The sequence below is a fragment of the Macaca nemestrina genome, chromosome 1 (assembly GCF_043159975.1).
Source record: "Macaca nemestrina isolate mMacNem1 chromosome 1, mMacNem.hap1, whole genome shotgun sequence".
Taxonomy (NCBI): Eukaryota; Metazoa; Chordata; class Mammalia; order Primates; family Cercopithecidae; genus Macaca; species Macaca nemestrina.
In genome coordinates, this window is record NC_092125.1 from 157,935,768 (window position 1) to 157,950,831 (window position 15,064).

The following is a 15,064-nucleotide window of genomic DNA, read 5'->3' on the forward strand; positions in this document are numbered from 1 at the left end:
CCTGCCATTTTGTTATTAGTTTTCCAGTTGTTTTGTGGTATTCTCTTTCTTCTTCCTTTCCTTCTTGTCTTCCTTTCAGTGAAGGTGTTTTTATCTGGTGATATGTTTTAACATATTGCTTTATTAAATTCTTTGTATATCGGTTTTATGTTTCTTAATTTGAGGTTACCATGAGGCTTGCAAATAATATAAGCCATCATTTTAAACTGATAACAACTTATCACTGATTGCATAAACAAATTCATAAACAGGCAAGGAGAAAACAAAAACTCAACACTTTTTGTTGTTTCCATTTATATCTTATTATACTATCTATGTCTTGAAAAGTTTTTGTAGTTATTATTTTTGATAGGTTAAACTTTTAGCCCTTCTACTCAAGTAGTTTACATATCACAATTACAGTGTTATAATATTTAGTGTTTTTTTTTTCTGTACTTACCATTACCAGTGAGTTTTGTATCTTTAGATGATTTTTTATTGCTCATTAATGTCATTTTCTTTCAGATTGAAGAACTCTCTTTAGTATTTCTTTTAGGTGTTGATGAAATCCCTCAGCTTATGTTTAGCTGGGAAAGTCTTTAATTCTCCTTCATGTTCACCAGATATAATGTTCTAGGATTAACTTTTTTTTTCCCAGCACTTTAAATATGTCATACTGCTCTCTCCTGGCCTGTAAGGCTTCCACTGAAAAGTCTGCTGCCAGAAATACTGGAACTCCATTGTATATTACTTGTTTCTTTTCTCTTGCTTTTAGAATCCTTTCTTTTTCCTTGACCTTTGAGAGTTTGATTATTAAATGTCTTTAGGTACTCTTCTTTTGGTTGAATCTGCTTGGTGTTCTACAGCCTTCTTGTACTTGGATATTGATATCTTCCTCTAGGTTTGGGAAGTTCTCTGTTATTATCCCTTTGAATAAAATTTTAAGTTCCAGTGTATATGTGCAGGAAGTGCAGGTTTGTTACATAAGTAAATGTGTGCCATGGTGATTTGCTGCACCTATCAACCTATCACCTAAGTATAAAGCCCAGTATGCATTAGACATTTTTGCTGATGCTCCCCCTTCCAATATTTTTTCCTGACAAGCCCCAGTGTGTGTTATTCTCCACCCTATGTTTCCATGTTCAGCTCCCACTTATAAGTGAGAACATGTGGTGTTTGGTTTTCTGTTCCTGCATTCGTTTGCTGAGAATAATGGCTTCCATCCATGTCACTGCAAAGGACATGATCTTGTTCCTTTTTATGGCTGCATCTGCGTAGTATTTCGTGGTCTATATGTACCACATTTTCTTTATCCAGTCTATCATTGATGGGCATTTGGGTTCATTCTGTGTCTTTGTGATTGTGAATAGTGCTGCAATGAACATACGTGTGCATGTATCTTTATAATAGAAACATTTCTATTCCATTGGGTATATAGCCAGTAATGGGATTGCTGCATCAAATGGTATTTCCAGCTCTAGTTCTTTCAGGAATTACCACACTGTCTTCTAGAATAGTTGAACTAATTTACATTCCCACCAACAATGTAAAAGCATTTATATTTCTCTGCAGCCTTGCCAACATATGTTGTTTCTTGACTGTTTAATAATTGCCATTCTGACTGGCATGAGATGATATCTCATTGCAGTTTTGAATTGCATTTTTCTAATGATCAGTGATGTTGAGCTTTTTCTCATATATTTGTTAGCCACATGTATGTCTTCTTTTGAAAAGCATCTGTTCATGTTCTTTGCCCACTTTTAATGGGGTTGTTTGTTTTTTCTTGTAAATTTGTTTAAGTTCCTTGTAGATTCTGGATATTAGACCTTTGTTAGATGGATAGATTGCAAAATTTTTCTCTCATTCTGTAGGTAGTCTGTTCACTCTGATGATAGTTTCTTTTGCTCTGTAGAATTTCTTTAGTTTAATTAGATCTCATTTGTCAATTTTGGCTTTTGTTGCAGTTGCTTTTGTTGTTTTTGTCATGAAATCTTTGCCAAGGGCTATGTCCTGAATGGTATTACCTAGATATTCTTCTGGAATTTTAACTATAAGTTTTTGGTTTTACATTTAAGTCTTTAATCCATCTTGAGTTAATTTTTGTATAAGGTGTAAGGGAGTGGTCGTCTCAGTCCAAAAGCTTCTTAAGCTGATAAGCAACTTCAACAAAGTCTCAGCATACAAAATCAATGTGCAAAAAGCACAAGTATTCCTATACCCCAACAACAGATGAGCAGAGAGCCAAATCTTGAAAAAAAACTCCTATTCACAGTTGCTACAAAGAGAATATATACTAGGAATACAGCTAATGAGGGAAGTAAAGGACCTGTTCAAGAAGAACTGTGAACCACTGCTAAAGGAAATCAGAGAAGACACAAACTGTTGGGGTCCGTGCCAGGGGTGGTGGAGAATGAAAGAACACACAAAAGACAAAGACACACAGAGAACATGGCGGCCGCACTCAGAGCCTCCGCCTCACTTTATTTATACTCTATAAACCCCATGTCAGCAGAAAGAATGCAATGCAAAACAAACTTTCTTTTCCCACATGTAACCTTCTACTCAGTTCCTTGTTTCTATGCTCTTCCTTATCTGCCCGCCTTCTTGGCGCCTATGGGAGTTCATTAAAAGTTCAATTGGAGATACTGTCCTTGAGCTCTATCTATTCTCAGCATACTGTTTTCAAAGTCCCCTGCATTTCCCCCTTTTTGTTTTGTTTTGCCTCAATCCTAAAAAGGTAGCCTATATTGGTTCCCGTGTTTTCTTTTGTTTTTGGAGGCGACGGAGGGAGCATCGGATTACCAAAAGAAGTAGACCCAATTCGAGTGCCCAAAACAATATACTTCCGGAGATTGTAGAAATCCATGTTTTCATCTGGGTCCATGGGTTAAAGGCAGCAAGGCACTGACCCAGCTCTTGCAGGGTTACGGTTCCAGACAACACATGTAATTGTTGTCGAAATGCTTCGGAAATGTTCTGAGTGAGCTCTTGGATGTCCAAACTAATATTTTTATGGCCTACTAATAATTTTCGGATTACAGTCCAATTTTGAGAGATGTTAAAAGGTACAGGCATTACACAAAATTGAGTGGAGTTCCAATCACATTGTAATGTCATCCGAGTACTGAGTACAGTAAGCTGATCTTCAAGCCATGTCAATGCTTGCTCCATGTTGTCCAATCTTTCAGCAAGTTGAGAGTCAATGTTTCATTGTTGAAGCCATAAACGGTGAGATTGTTCATGCCATTGCTGCACAAATTTAGCATTTTGTATGCTTTGATGAAGAGTGAGTCCTGCTACGGTCGCAGTGGAGGCGATGGCAACAAGACTCATCACCGAGGCAATTATAAGTCCAAGGGCACGGCGGGTTCGCTGGAGAGAAGTCCAAATATAAGTTTCAAGAGGTGATGCCCCCCACGGTCGCGTAAGGTTAACAGGTAGCCAAATTTCCTTACGAGCCCTGAGGATATAAATATCCTCAGTAAAGTTGTGCCACCAGGAATGATTGAGGCAAGACAAAAATGTACACATATCTGTACAATTAACAATCCCCATATCATTATCCCATGTCAAATTCCCTGCTAATAATAGGTAGGGCTTACGGACACAAGCAATAATATATCAGGAGGTATTTCGATATAACTGAATATGAAAGGAGTTAGTTGCGTTAGAAAGATTAAGGGACATATTCCCCACAAAAGTGCTAATGGCATCGCCTGCAGCTAACAACTTCCAAAGATGACTCTGTACTTCAGGCCTCCTTCACGCCATACCAAGGTTTCATTACTGTTAGCGGCAATACTTTTATTTACCCAGTGTCATTTCAAAGGTATGTGACTAAATTTTATTTGAAAATCACCGTGCACACTCCAATCAGTTATTTACATTCCATTGTATTCTAATACAATCCGGGGTTTAGTTCCCCAACATTGTTGTCACTCCAGCACCTCAATATTAGGAGAAACCTCTAGAATAGGATAAAAAAGTAAAGAACTAGGAATAGTTTTATTACTATATACAGTATGATTATATTAAAAGCTTCTAGTTACAATAATAACAGTTTTAGCAGCCACATGACTATGATTATAGTGAACAGCCCAGGCTTCATGCGATCTTCGGAGACAATGAGAACTATTTCCCATACATATTGGAACTCCTTCCACTCCAAATTGATATGTGTTGTTTATGCTTCCCGTTTCCCGTTCTATATTGTCCTTGTCTAAATAGGGGGACGGCATCCAAGTAGTGTCATTGGTGAAAACCTTAATTTCCGCCTCCCCCCAGGCGACTCCCTGATACAAGGGCGGAAAGGGAATATAAGTCCAATATTCATACAAAGCCTCACTAAGAGAAATAAGTCCCCCGCCGAGGCATATCCAACAAAGGAAGAAATGCATGCTGAATCCAGTTTTCTTTTCAACAGGGTTTCAATCATCTTGTAGGAAACCACTCAGGTCCGCTCCCTGTAAGGACAAGAGCATAGCCCCGTCCCTGTTTTAGAACTTGCCCTTGAACATACTTACCTTCTTCATTAGGATACCAAACCTTTAAACTGTCAGCAGGGACTATCACCGAGGGAGGTGAGGAAAGATGGGTTACAGCAGCAGAATCTTGCAATTGTCTCCATTGATTCAAAAAAATTAAGGTAAAAAGAACCTTCAAAATCTGGTTTCAAAATCTGGTTTCTGGGGGGCTCATTCCCCCCTTTTTGTTTTGTTTTAATAGTTAAGTTTTTAAAGTTAAATTTGCGCGCTCAATGATGGCTTGACCTTGACTGTTGCCCGGGATACCGATGATATGTTGAATATTGTATTGTTGTAAGAAAACTTGTAATTTATGAGAGACATAGGCAGGGGCATTATTAGTTTTAAGTATAAGAGGAATGCCCATGATGGCAAAACAAGCTAAGAGATGTGTAATAACAGAATCAGCTTTCTCAGATGGCAACGGAGTGGCCCATTGAAAATGAGAAAAGGTATCAATGGTATGATGAACATACTTTAATTGTCCAAAAGAAGGGACATCTCATGGATTAAACCCAGGATGGAAGGATGGAATGCTCAAAGGAGCACAGGAAGGACAAGCTCGAATAAGAACGAGTTTGTTTATAAGTTAAATGAAACCGTCGTTGAAGGCCAGAACTATTAGTGTGATGTAGAGTATATTTTTGTTCTGCAGCATGTAGGTGGCCTATTAAAAGCGAATCAATCTGAGTATTACCATGAACTAATGGTCCAGGAAGTTGAGAATGAGAATGAAGATGAGTGATGAATAAAGGAGCTCGACGTTGGCTCAAAGTAGAAGATAACAAGGAAAAGAGTTTTTGAAGAGAAGAAGTAGCACAAAGAGGTAAAGTGGCCTGAGAAATATAAGAAGTAACATAAACGGCGTATTGAGAATCACTAACAATGTTACAACTAGTAGTAGGGAAATCAAGTAAGACCATGAGAATAGCAAACAGTTCTCCCTGTTGCACCGAGGGATAAGGATAAACTGTAACTCGAGATTGATGAACACTCCAATATCCAGCCTTATTATTGCTACTAGCATCAGTAAAAAAGGTAGGACCTTGAACAGGAAATACAGAAATTGGTGAGAAAGGCAACACAGAATGTTGCCTAAAAAATGAAAAGATCGGAGACTTAGGATATTAGGTAGAAAATTGTCCAACAAAGGAAGTGCAAGCAACTTGCCAAGAATCAGAAGTTGCAAGAAGATAAGTGATCTGACTATGAGTGAATTGAGAGATAATTAAGGAAGAATCTCCTCCCCAAAGTTGTCGACAGTGATGTCGTCCTTTGATGATCAGTTCAGCTAAACGATCGATATAAGTAGCCAAGCGTTTAGATATTTTATTGGACAAAAAGATCCATTTTAGTGGTCGATTAGTTTGATGAATCATTCCTGTGGGAGAAGGTAAAGTATGAAATAAACAAAAGGAAGGGCCTTTTGAAGTTGCTCTTCAACAAGCTGGAGTTCCTGTAAAGCCAAAGGAGTTAAATGGCATGAGTTGTCCAAGTGACTGTCTCCTTCTAGAATAAAAAAAAGATGTTATAACTGATATGTTGGTATTCTTAAAACAGGACGCATCCAATTAATGTCTCCTAGAAGCTTTTGAAAATCATGTAATGTTTTTAAATGATCACGTTGAATTTGAATTTTTTGGGGTCGAATATTTTGTGCCCCCAAGGTATAACCTAAATATTGAATAGGAAAATCCAGTTAATTTTTTTCTGTGGCAATATTAAGTGAGTAGAAAGAAAGCTGAGTTTGTAATGATACAAAAGCATCTTGCTGCTTTTCTCTGGTGGGTGCAGCAAGAAGAATGTCATCCATATAATGATATAAAAGAACAGAAGGATGACGCTTTCGAACAGGATCCAAGGCCTTATGGACAAATTCTTGACACAAGGTAGGGCTATTTAACATACCTTGAGGTAAAACTTTCCATTGATATCGAGAAAGTGGCTGAAAATTATTAAAAACAGGGACAGAGAAGATCCATACAATGATAAATTAACACAGTTAGAAATTGATTGTTTACAGGATTTAAAGTCCTATGTACAAATTTTTGACATATAGTAGGGCTATTAAGTATACCCTGGAGAAGAAGCTTCTGCTGATATTTTTGAATAGGTTGTCCATTATTATGTTTAGGAATAATAAAGGCAAACTTTTTACAATCTTGAGGTTGTAATGGAATAGAGAAAAAACAATTTTTGAGATCTATGACCATTAATTTTTAACTTTGTGGGATAAGGGCAGGATTAGGAAGACCAGGCTGTAAACTTTCCCTAGGTTGAATGTAAATATTTATAGTTTTAAGAACAAGACAAAGACGGGAATTCCATGCAGAAGTACGTGGCTTTAGATTCCTCTCGGCCATTTGTTTTTTGACTTACTCTTTTAAAGTCCTAAGTATTTCTTTAGATAATGGCCACTGTTTCACCTAAAGAGGAGTGGTCGTTTTACACTTTAATTATAAAACTTGAGGCTGGTGAACAGTGGCTATGAGTTTAAAGGATTGTAGCCCATTTTGAACATCATATTTTTGATAGTTGAGAAAATATGAAGAATGTTTAAAAAAGCACCAAATTGTTATGAAAGATTTTGTCCCCAAAGATTAATATTGATAGGAATAATATAAAAAAACTTGACCTTGTTGACCTTTAGGACCGACACAGGTTAAAGGTTCTACGTCTTGATAAACCACAGAAGTAGCACCCAAGCCAGTGAGTATAACTGAAACTTGCCTTTTTTTCCATTGTATAGGCCACTAATTTAAACAAATAATAGACATATTCACCCCATATCAATTAACCCTTTAAAAACCATTCCATTAATATGCAATGAACATAAGGGCTTTTGATTAGAAACTAAAGTTTCCCAAAAAACAGTCTTTTCTGTGCTACCAAACCCTCCCTATTGAGAATACGTTCCCCTGCCTCTAGGCATATAAATTGTGAACTTGTACCATAATAAGAATTTTATTAGTAACATCAAGATCAATGATTTCTGGAATCATCATTAACTTCCGTATAGCACTGTTGTTTTGACCTAACAAAAGTCCTACATGTCCTTTTGGCAAAGGGCCACACACTCTAATAGCTAATTTATATACTCCTCTATTAGGAGACAAAGTATAAGGCTGAGTAATAGCTAAGTCAGCAGCAGCGCTCTGCTTAGTTGCCGCATAAAGCTGAGAAACGGGGTAAGGTGTGGGATCCTTAAGGAGGACTTGAATTTATTCCTTAATGTTGTAGGCCATTGCTCACTGAATATTGTAGTAGACTTGTATTGTAATTGTTGGGGCCCCAAGCCTGTGGGTTGTTTCTCAGTGGGTCCAGGGGGATAACACATAACATTTTTCCTAGCCTATACATGTGCCTTGTTTATTTACCAGCTGTGCAATTGTAACCACTGAGAACGATCAAGAAAAGCCTTCCCCAAAGTCTTCCAGTCTATAGGAATTATCAAATTTTCTGATGAAAAATATCAAGAAGACCAAGGATAAAAGGAGATTGAGGTCCATAGTTAGAAATGGCAGCTTTCATTTCTTTTTAAAAATTTAATTTGTAAGGCATTAAATTGGACATTATTGCCACCATTTGAAAACTGAGCATTAGGAGCAAAAGAAGCACAAATAATTGGAAACAGATCCAGCTCCATAAATTTTTTTTTAATTAAAAGTATATATAATATATAATAATACTCATATCCCCAAATATAAAGAATCTCAACATATTAATAAGAAAAGGCAAATAACCCAACCAAAAGTAGCAGAACAAAGAAATGACAATAAACCTATATGTCTAACATCATTACTCACTAGGAAATATGTATATTAATACCAAATTGAGAATCATTACATACACAATACAATGGTTAAAATTTAAAAACACAGAAAATATCAAGAGGTAGTTAATGTGTTAAGCAGCTCGAATACTCAACTTCTGTTTGGAGTGTAAATTGGTGGAACCTATGCACCCCTATAACATAATTTCCTAGCTGGGGTTATTAATACTATATTAATATTATTAGTTAATATTAATGTGCTTATTTATTGACTATTGAAATACTCATAATATTTTAACAAACAACAAGATATACATATACACTGGTTTTGACATATTAAACAGGTGTTTAGTATAAATTTAAAGTATGTCTGATGTGAACAGGGCTTCAACTTTGCCAAACAAAGGTAAAGATAAGGAAGCCAGGGGGTTGGAGGCTCTGGAAAATCCTCTTTTAACAGGGCAGAAGGAAAAGAAACAGGGAAAGCTCGCAAAGGTGAATTAGAAGAATATATCTGTAATATTTGTTGAAGCATTTCCATAATACACTGCATGTCAGAATTTCCCTTAGAAGAAGGAAGAGCTGGCTTTTTCTCTTCTCCCCCTTTTGCTACCCCCCCCATCCTCTGTTATCCTGGCACAAATGGGCTCCATATCAGATTTATTTATTTATTTTTCCAAATCCTCAGATACCTTTCCTCCTGTGGCTACATTACCACACTCTGAATCAGTCTCAAGTAACTCTAATGTCTGAGTGATAGAGTCACACAAGGTCCACAATTTTAGAGGCATAATATCCCCTAACTGGAGAGCTCTAAGCAGAGTTTTTACTACCTGTAACCATTCTCTGTGATTCAGCTGCACTTTAGTCTGATACTGAAACCAGTAACAATGTTGTTCAACATGGGCAAACAATCACTTCAAAGTCTTTTTCTTTCACTTCTACTCCTATAGACAGCAACAGTCCTTGAAACAGCCGTAAATATTCTGAGGCCAGAGAGATGGAATTCCCATAATGAAAGCTTAAGAAGGTTCCCCTTAACAATATCCGGGCCTTACCCGCCCCTAGGGGGTTCCCCTTCTTGTTCTCCCCTACTCACCCGTGCTGACCCTGCTCGCTGCGCCACTTGTTGGGGTCCGTGCCGGGGGTGGTGGAGAATGAAAGAACACACAAAAGACAAAGACACACAGAGAACATGGCAGCCGCACTCAGAGCCTCCGCCTCACTTTATTTATACTCTATAAACCCCATGTCAGCAGAAAGAATGCAATGCAAAACAAACTTTCTTTTCCCACATGTAACCTTCTACTCAGTTCCTTGTTTCTATGCTCTTCCTTATCTGCCCGCCTTCTTGGCGCCTATGGGAGTTCATTAAAAGTTCAATTGGAGATACTGTCCTTGAGCTCTATCTATTCTCAGCATACTGTTTTCAAAGGCCCCTGCAACAAACAAATGAAAAAGCATCCCATACTCATGGATAAGAAGAATCAGTATCATGAAAGTGGCCATACTTTCCAAAGTAATTTATAGATTTAATGCTATTCCTATTAAACCACTGTTGATACTCTTCACAGAATTAGAAAAAAATATTTTAAAATTCATATGAAACCAGAAAAGAGCCTGTGTAGCCAAGACAGAATCCTAAGCAAAAAGAACAAAGCTGAAGGCATCATGCTACCTGACTTCAAACTACTACAAGGCTACAGTAACCAAAGAGCATGGTACTGGTACAAAAACAGACACATAGATCAATGAAACAGAATAGAGAACTCAGAGATAAGACTGCTCATCTATAACCATCTGATAATCGACAAACCTGACAAAAACAAGCAATGGGGAATGGATTCTCTATTTAATAAATGGTGCTGGGAGAACTGGCTAGCCATATGCAGAAAATTAAAATTGAATAAACTTTCTACTCCTATCCCTTTCTCTATCTCCTCTTTAAGGCCAGTAACTCTTAGTTTTGCCCTTTTGAATCTATTTTCAAGATCCTGTAGCTGCACTTCATTTTTTAAAATTATTTTTTCTGGCTGGGCGAGGTGGCTCATGCCTGTAATCCCAGCACAGGGGGAGGCCGAGGTGGGGTGATCACCTGAGCTCAGGAGTTCGAGACCAGTCTTACTAACATGGTGCAACCCTGTCTCTACTAAAAATACAAAAATTAGCTGGACATGGTGGCAGGTGCCTGTAATTCCAGCTACTTAGGAGACTGAGGCAGGAGAATCGCTTGAACCTGGGAGGCATAGGTTGCAGTGAGCTGAGATCGTGCCATTGCACTCCAGCCAGGGTGACAAGAGCAAAATTCCATCTCAAAAAAAAAAAATAAAATTCTTTTTTTCTTTTGTCTCCTCTGTGTATTTTCAAATAGCTTATCTTCAAGCTCACTAATTCTTTTTTCTGCTTGATCAGTTCTGCTGTTAAGAGACTCTGATTCATTCTTCAGTAGTCAATTGCATTTTTTGGCTCTAGAATTTCTACTTGATTCTTTTAAATTATTCCAATCTCTTTGCTAAATTTTTCTGATAGGAATCTGAATTCCTTCTCTGTATTATCTTGAATATCTTTGACCTTCCTCAAAACAGCTCTTTTGAATTCTCTGTCTGAAAGGTCATATATCTCTGTCTCTCTGGGATTGGTCCCTGGTGTCTTCTTTACTTTGTTTGGTGAGGTCATGTTTTGCTGGCTTTCATGCTTTTGGATGTTCATTGGTGTCTGGGCATTAAAGAGTTAGGTATTTATTGTAGTCTTTGCAGTCTGTTTGTACCTGTCCTGCTTCAGAAGGCTTTCCAGGTATTCAAAGGGAATTAAGTGTTGTGATAAAAATCTTTGGTGCCGTATCTGCATTAGAAGACCCCAAGCTCAGTAAAACAATGGCTTTTGCAGACTCATAGAGGTACTACCCTGGTGATCTTAGGTAAGATCCAGGAGAATTCCCTGGATTACCAGGCAGACTCTTGTTCTCCTCCTTTATCTTTCCCCAAACAAGCAGAGTCGCTCTGTTCTGAGCTCCTAGGAGCTTGGGGAAGGATGGCACAAGCACTCTTGTGGTCGCCAGCACTGCGACTGTATTGGGTCAGGCCCAAAGCCAGCACAGCACTGGGTCTTGCCCAAAGCCCACTGTGACCATTCCCTAGCTACCACCTAAGTTCACTCAAGGCCTAAGGGCTCTTCAGTTAGCATGTGGAGAATCTAGTCAGGCTTGTGTCTATCCCTTCAGGGCAGTGAGTTTCCCCCTTCCCCTAGTAGGTCCAGTGATGCTGTCTGGGAGCTAGGGTCTGAAGTCAGAAACCTTTGGAATCTACCTGGTGCTCTATTCTACTACACTCAGCTGGAACCCAAGCCACAAAAGAAAGTCCCAGTCTTTCCTCCCCTTTCCTCAAGCAGAGTTTTCCTTGCGGTCACCACTGTCCCAGACCCACAGCAAGTACAACCTAGCAAATACCAACAGCAAGTACAGCTTGCCAATATTCACTCAAGGCCCAAGACCTCTTCAATGTCTCCCTTCAGGGCAGTAGGCTCCCCTTTGGTGCAGGGCAGGTTTAGAAAAGCCATCCAGGATCTAAGTCCTGGAATCAGAGACCTCAAGAGCCCACTTGGTGCTCTACCCCACTGTGGCTGAGCTGGTATCCAAGCTATAAGACGAAGTCCCATTACTCTTCCTTGTCCTTTCCTTAAGCAGAAGTATTTTCGCAAAACCACCGTAGCTAGGAATGTGCCGAGGCACACCTGATGCCAGCAGAGCTCTGAGTCTTATCCAAGGCCCATGGTGAGTACTACTTAGCTACCGCTGACTAGTCAGGGCTCAAGGGCTCTTTAGTCAGCTGGTTATTAATCTTGCCAGGACTGAGGCCTTCCCTTCAAGGCAATGAATTTCCTTCTGGCCCAGGGTATGTCTATAAATGTCATCCTGGAGCTAGGGCCTAGAATGGGTGCCTCAGGATTCTGCCTGGTGCCCTATTCTACTGTGGCTGAGCTGGTATCAAGTTATAAGACAAAATTCTCTTTACTCTCTTCTCTTCTCAAGCAGAGAAAATGAATCTCTCCCAGAGCTGCAATTGGTGCTGCCTGGATTTGGAGGAGGGGTCATGCAATCACTCCTTTGGCTGCCCTGGTTGCTGTCTCACTAGGTCGCATGCACTTCAAGTATACTGACTCCAAGACCAGCACAGGACCAGGATGTGCCCAGGAATTGCTGTCTTTGTGGACTAGACTGTTTTTCAAATTTATTTAGGACCCCAGAGCACTTTAGCCCATGGTGGTGCGACTCTTCTGGATCTCAGGTTCTTACTGTTGGGATGGATAATTCACCTCTGGCTAGGGATGATTTAAATGCTTTCTCTGTGGGCCCAGGTTGAGTTTTGCCCCTTGTTGCTTTCCACTGTGACAGTGCAGCACTGAATTCCAATGCAAAGTCTCACAATCACTGTGCTTTCCCTCCCCCAAGTACACAGAGTTTTCTCTCTGTGACATGTGGCTAACTCCAGGGGATGGGGGAGGGGTGGTATAGACAATTCAAGCCTGTATTTTCTACCTACCTTTTTCAGTGCCTCTTTTCTGACATGTTAAAAGCAGGTACTACTGCAGGTTGTTGGTTTGCATGGCAAACAAAGAAACAAAAAACAGGTACTATGATTGTTCACCTGATTTTGGTTCTTATGAAGGTGCTTTTTTGGGTGGATAGTTGGTCAGTTTGGTGTTGCTGTGGTGTAAATGATCACTGGAGGTTTCTAGAAGGACATGTTGCTCTACGTCCTCCAAGTTGGAACTTTCTGTATGATGTAAGGTTATGGTTAGTCTTCCATTAGTGCATAATAGGTATTATTAATAATAATTATTTTAAGAATCCATGTGAAAATAAAAAGAAATAGTTTCAGTTCCTCTACAGCCACTTCAGAAAACTTCAATGCTGAATCAGAATACAGCTTTGTTTGAGACCAGCTTTTCTTATTGTCCTTTCAGCAGCTAACGTCTGTTTCTGTGCTTGAGAACTTTGCCCTTTCTAAGTGACTCTCAGTCTCTTTCTACTGCACTCATCACTATCAATTCTCTTTGCCCTTGTTTTCTGTAGTATTGTTTGATTTTTAAAGTGAGTGATCCAGTCATTAATTCAATACATTTATTAAAACAATGTCAAAGTTGCTGGATATATTTAACTGTGAATAAGATGGAGGCAATTACTGTTCTCAGAGAACTTATAGTTTTATGATTTTCTGCTTTTTTTATGGTTCTATTTCCTCATGGCATCTGTTTATTTATGAATTTTGCTTACTGGTTTCTCTCAGTGAGTTGCTCTGCTTCTGTAACTCCTGGATGCATATATTAGCATTTTTCTATTTTCTGTATTTTATGATGTTTTGACATCTGAGGGTCTTGCTAATTTTGAAAAGACTGCTTCTCCTATGGTTAGCTAATTTCTAGAGCTAGCAAATGACTCTCCTGTGATACTGTTTTTATGAGAAAATGAGTAAATCCAGAGTCCACGCACACCGACTGCTTCTTTCATGGAGCTCCCACAGGTTAAGCCCCATCCCCTGCCCTAAGATCACCCCAGGAGCAGGTTCCAGGCAGTGGGAGAATTCCTATGCCCCAGAGTCCACTAAGTTATTCAAACTAACCTCTCCTAAATCTGCCTACCTTACCTTACTCATTCCTTCTTGCAAAAACCATAGGAAAGGCTTTGGTCCATGCTTTCCCCTTATGCCTTTGTCTCCTGAGTGACCTTGGTGCTTCCCTATGTGATGTGCAGTTTCTGAGGATGTGTGAGTATAAACTTCTTTCTTCATGACGGTCATTTCTGTTTCTGTGTGTGCATGTCTTACCATACCCAATTAAAACAAATCCCAGATACATTTTAATACAATTCCTCACCATATGTCTGGCATTTAAAACTCCAGTAAGACACAACTGTCCCTATTATTGGGATAATCAGGTCATGAATTTCAAAGTATAGTCACAAGAAGCCTCTCTGAAGAGGGCTGAGGGTATGGTTTGTATCTTACTCTTTGTCAGAAAGAGTATAATGGCAGCTATCTTTTCTGAATTGTTCAGTACACTCTTCTTCCTCCCCATTCTGTATTGTTTTCTCCTATATAGAGATTGGTTTACCCACCTTCTCCAGTGATCTAGAAATTGGGACAGTCTATTTTAAATTCTACTTTAAGCCATTAAAATTTTCAAAACATTATTAAGCATATTTATATAATTATCAAATATAAAAACAAAATAACTTTAGTTTTTTATGGGAGATTTAGACCTAGTTTTAATTATATTGTTTCTAGCATTAGAATTGCAAAAAAGAAGGCAAATTCCCTTTCATTCTGTTATATGTAATTTCATTTTGTGTTGTCTAGAAGTTTTTTAAGAGTCTTTCTTTACTTTTGAGCTTTAAAAGTCATCATAATATATTTATTAATTTTTCCTTACATGTAGGAATATCTCAACTCTGGGATCAAATAACTTCTTAAGTTGGAAAGGTTTTCTTTTAGGTATCATTGATTATTACCTTTGCTTACTTTATTTTCCTTTGTCCTTTAGAGTTTTCTGTTATTTACAGGTTCAAAAGGTTAGAAATATGACTGTTTTCTGTATTCATTATCGTATCTTCTATCTTTTTAATCTCTTTATCTTCTTTTTTTGTATTTTAGAAGTCTTGTAATTTGTATCATTAATTCGATTTGCTCAACTCTTGAGCTCCTTCAGGCTGGGGATTATGTCGAATTCTGACTTGTAGAGTAAGTGCTATCCTTCTCTTGTGTTATACATTTTTAAATAGGTTTCATATTGGTTT

The 15,064-nt window shown here is 38.5% G+C and overlaps 1 protein-coding gene across 4 annotated transcripts in view; it reads left to right on the forward strand.

The window, feature by feature from the left end:
* Positions 1-15,064, forward strand: part of LOC105482661 (solute carrier family 44 member 5) — a 531,652-nt gene that overhangs the window by 55,835 nt on the left and 460,753 nt on the right. The window contains exon 1 of one of the 4 annotated variants that reach the window (XM_071091038.1): positions 14,904-15,008. The exons of the other annotated variants lie outside the window; for them this stretch is intronic. The gene's annotated coding sequence lies outside the window, so the exon portion shown is untranslated. Of the gene's footprint in view, positions 1-14,903; positions 15,009-15,064 lie in introns of those variants that run through there. 4 annotated transcript variants of the gene reach the window in all.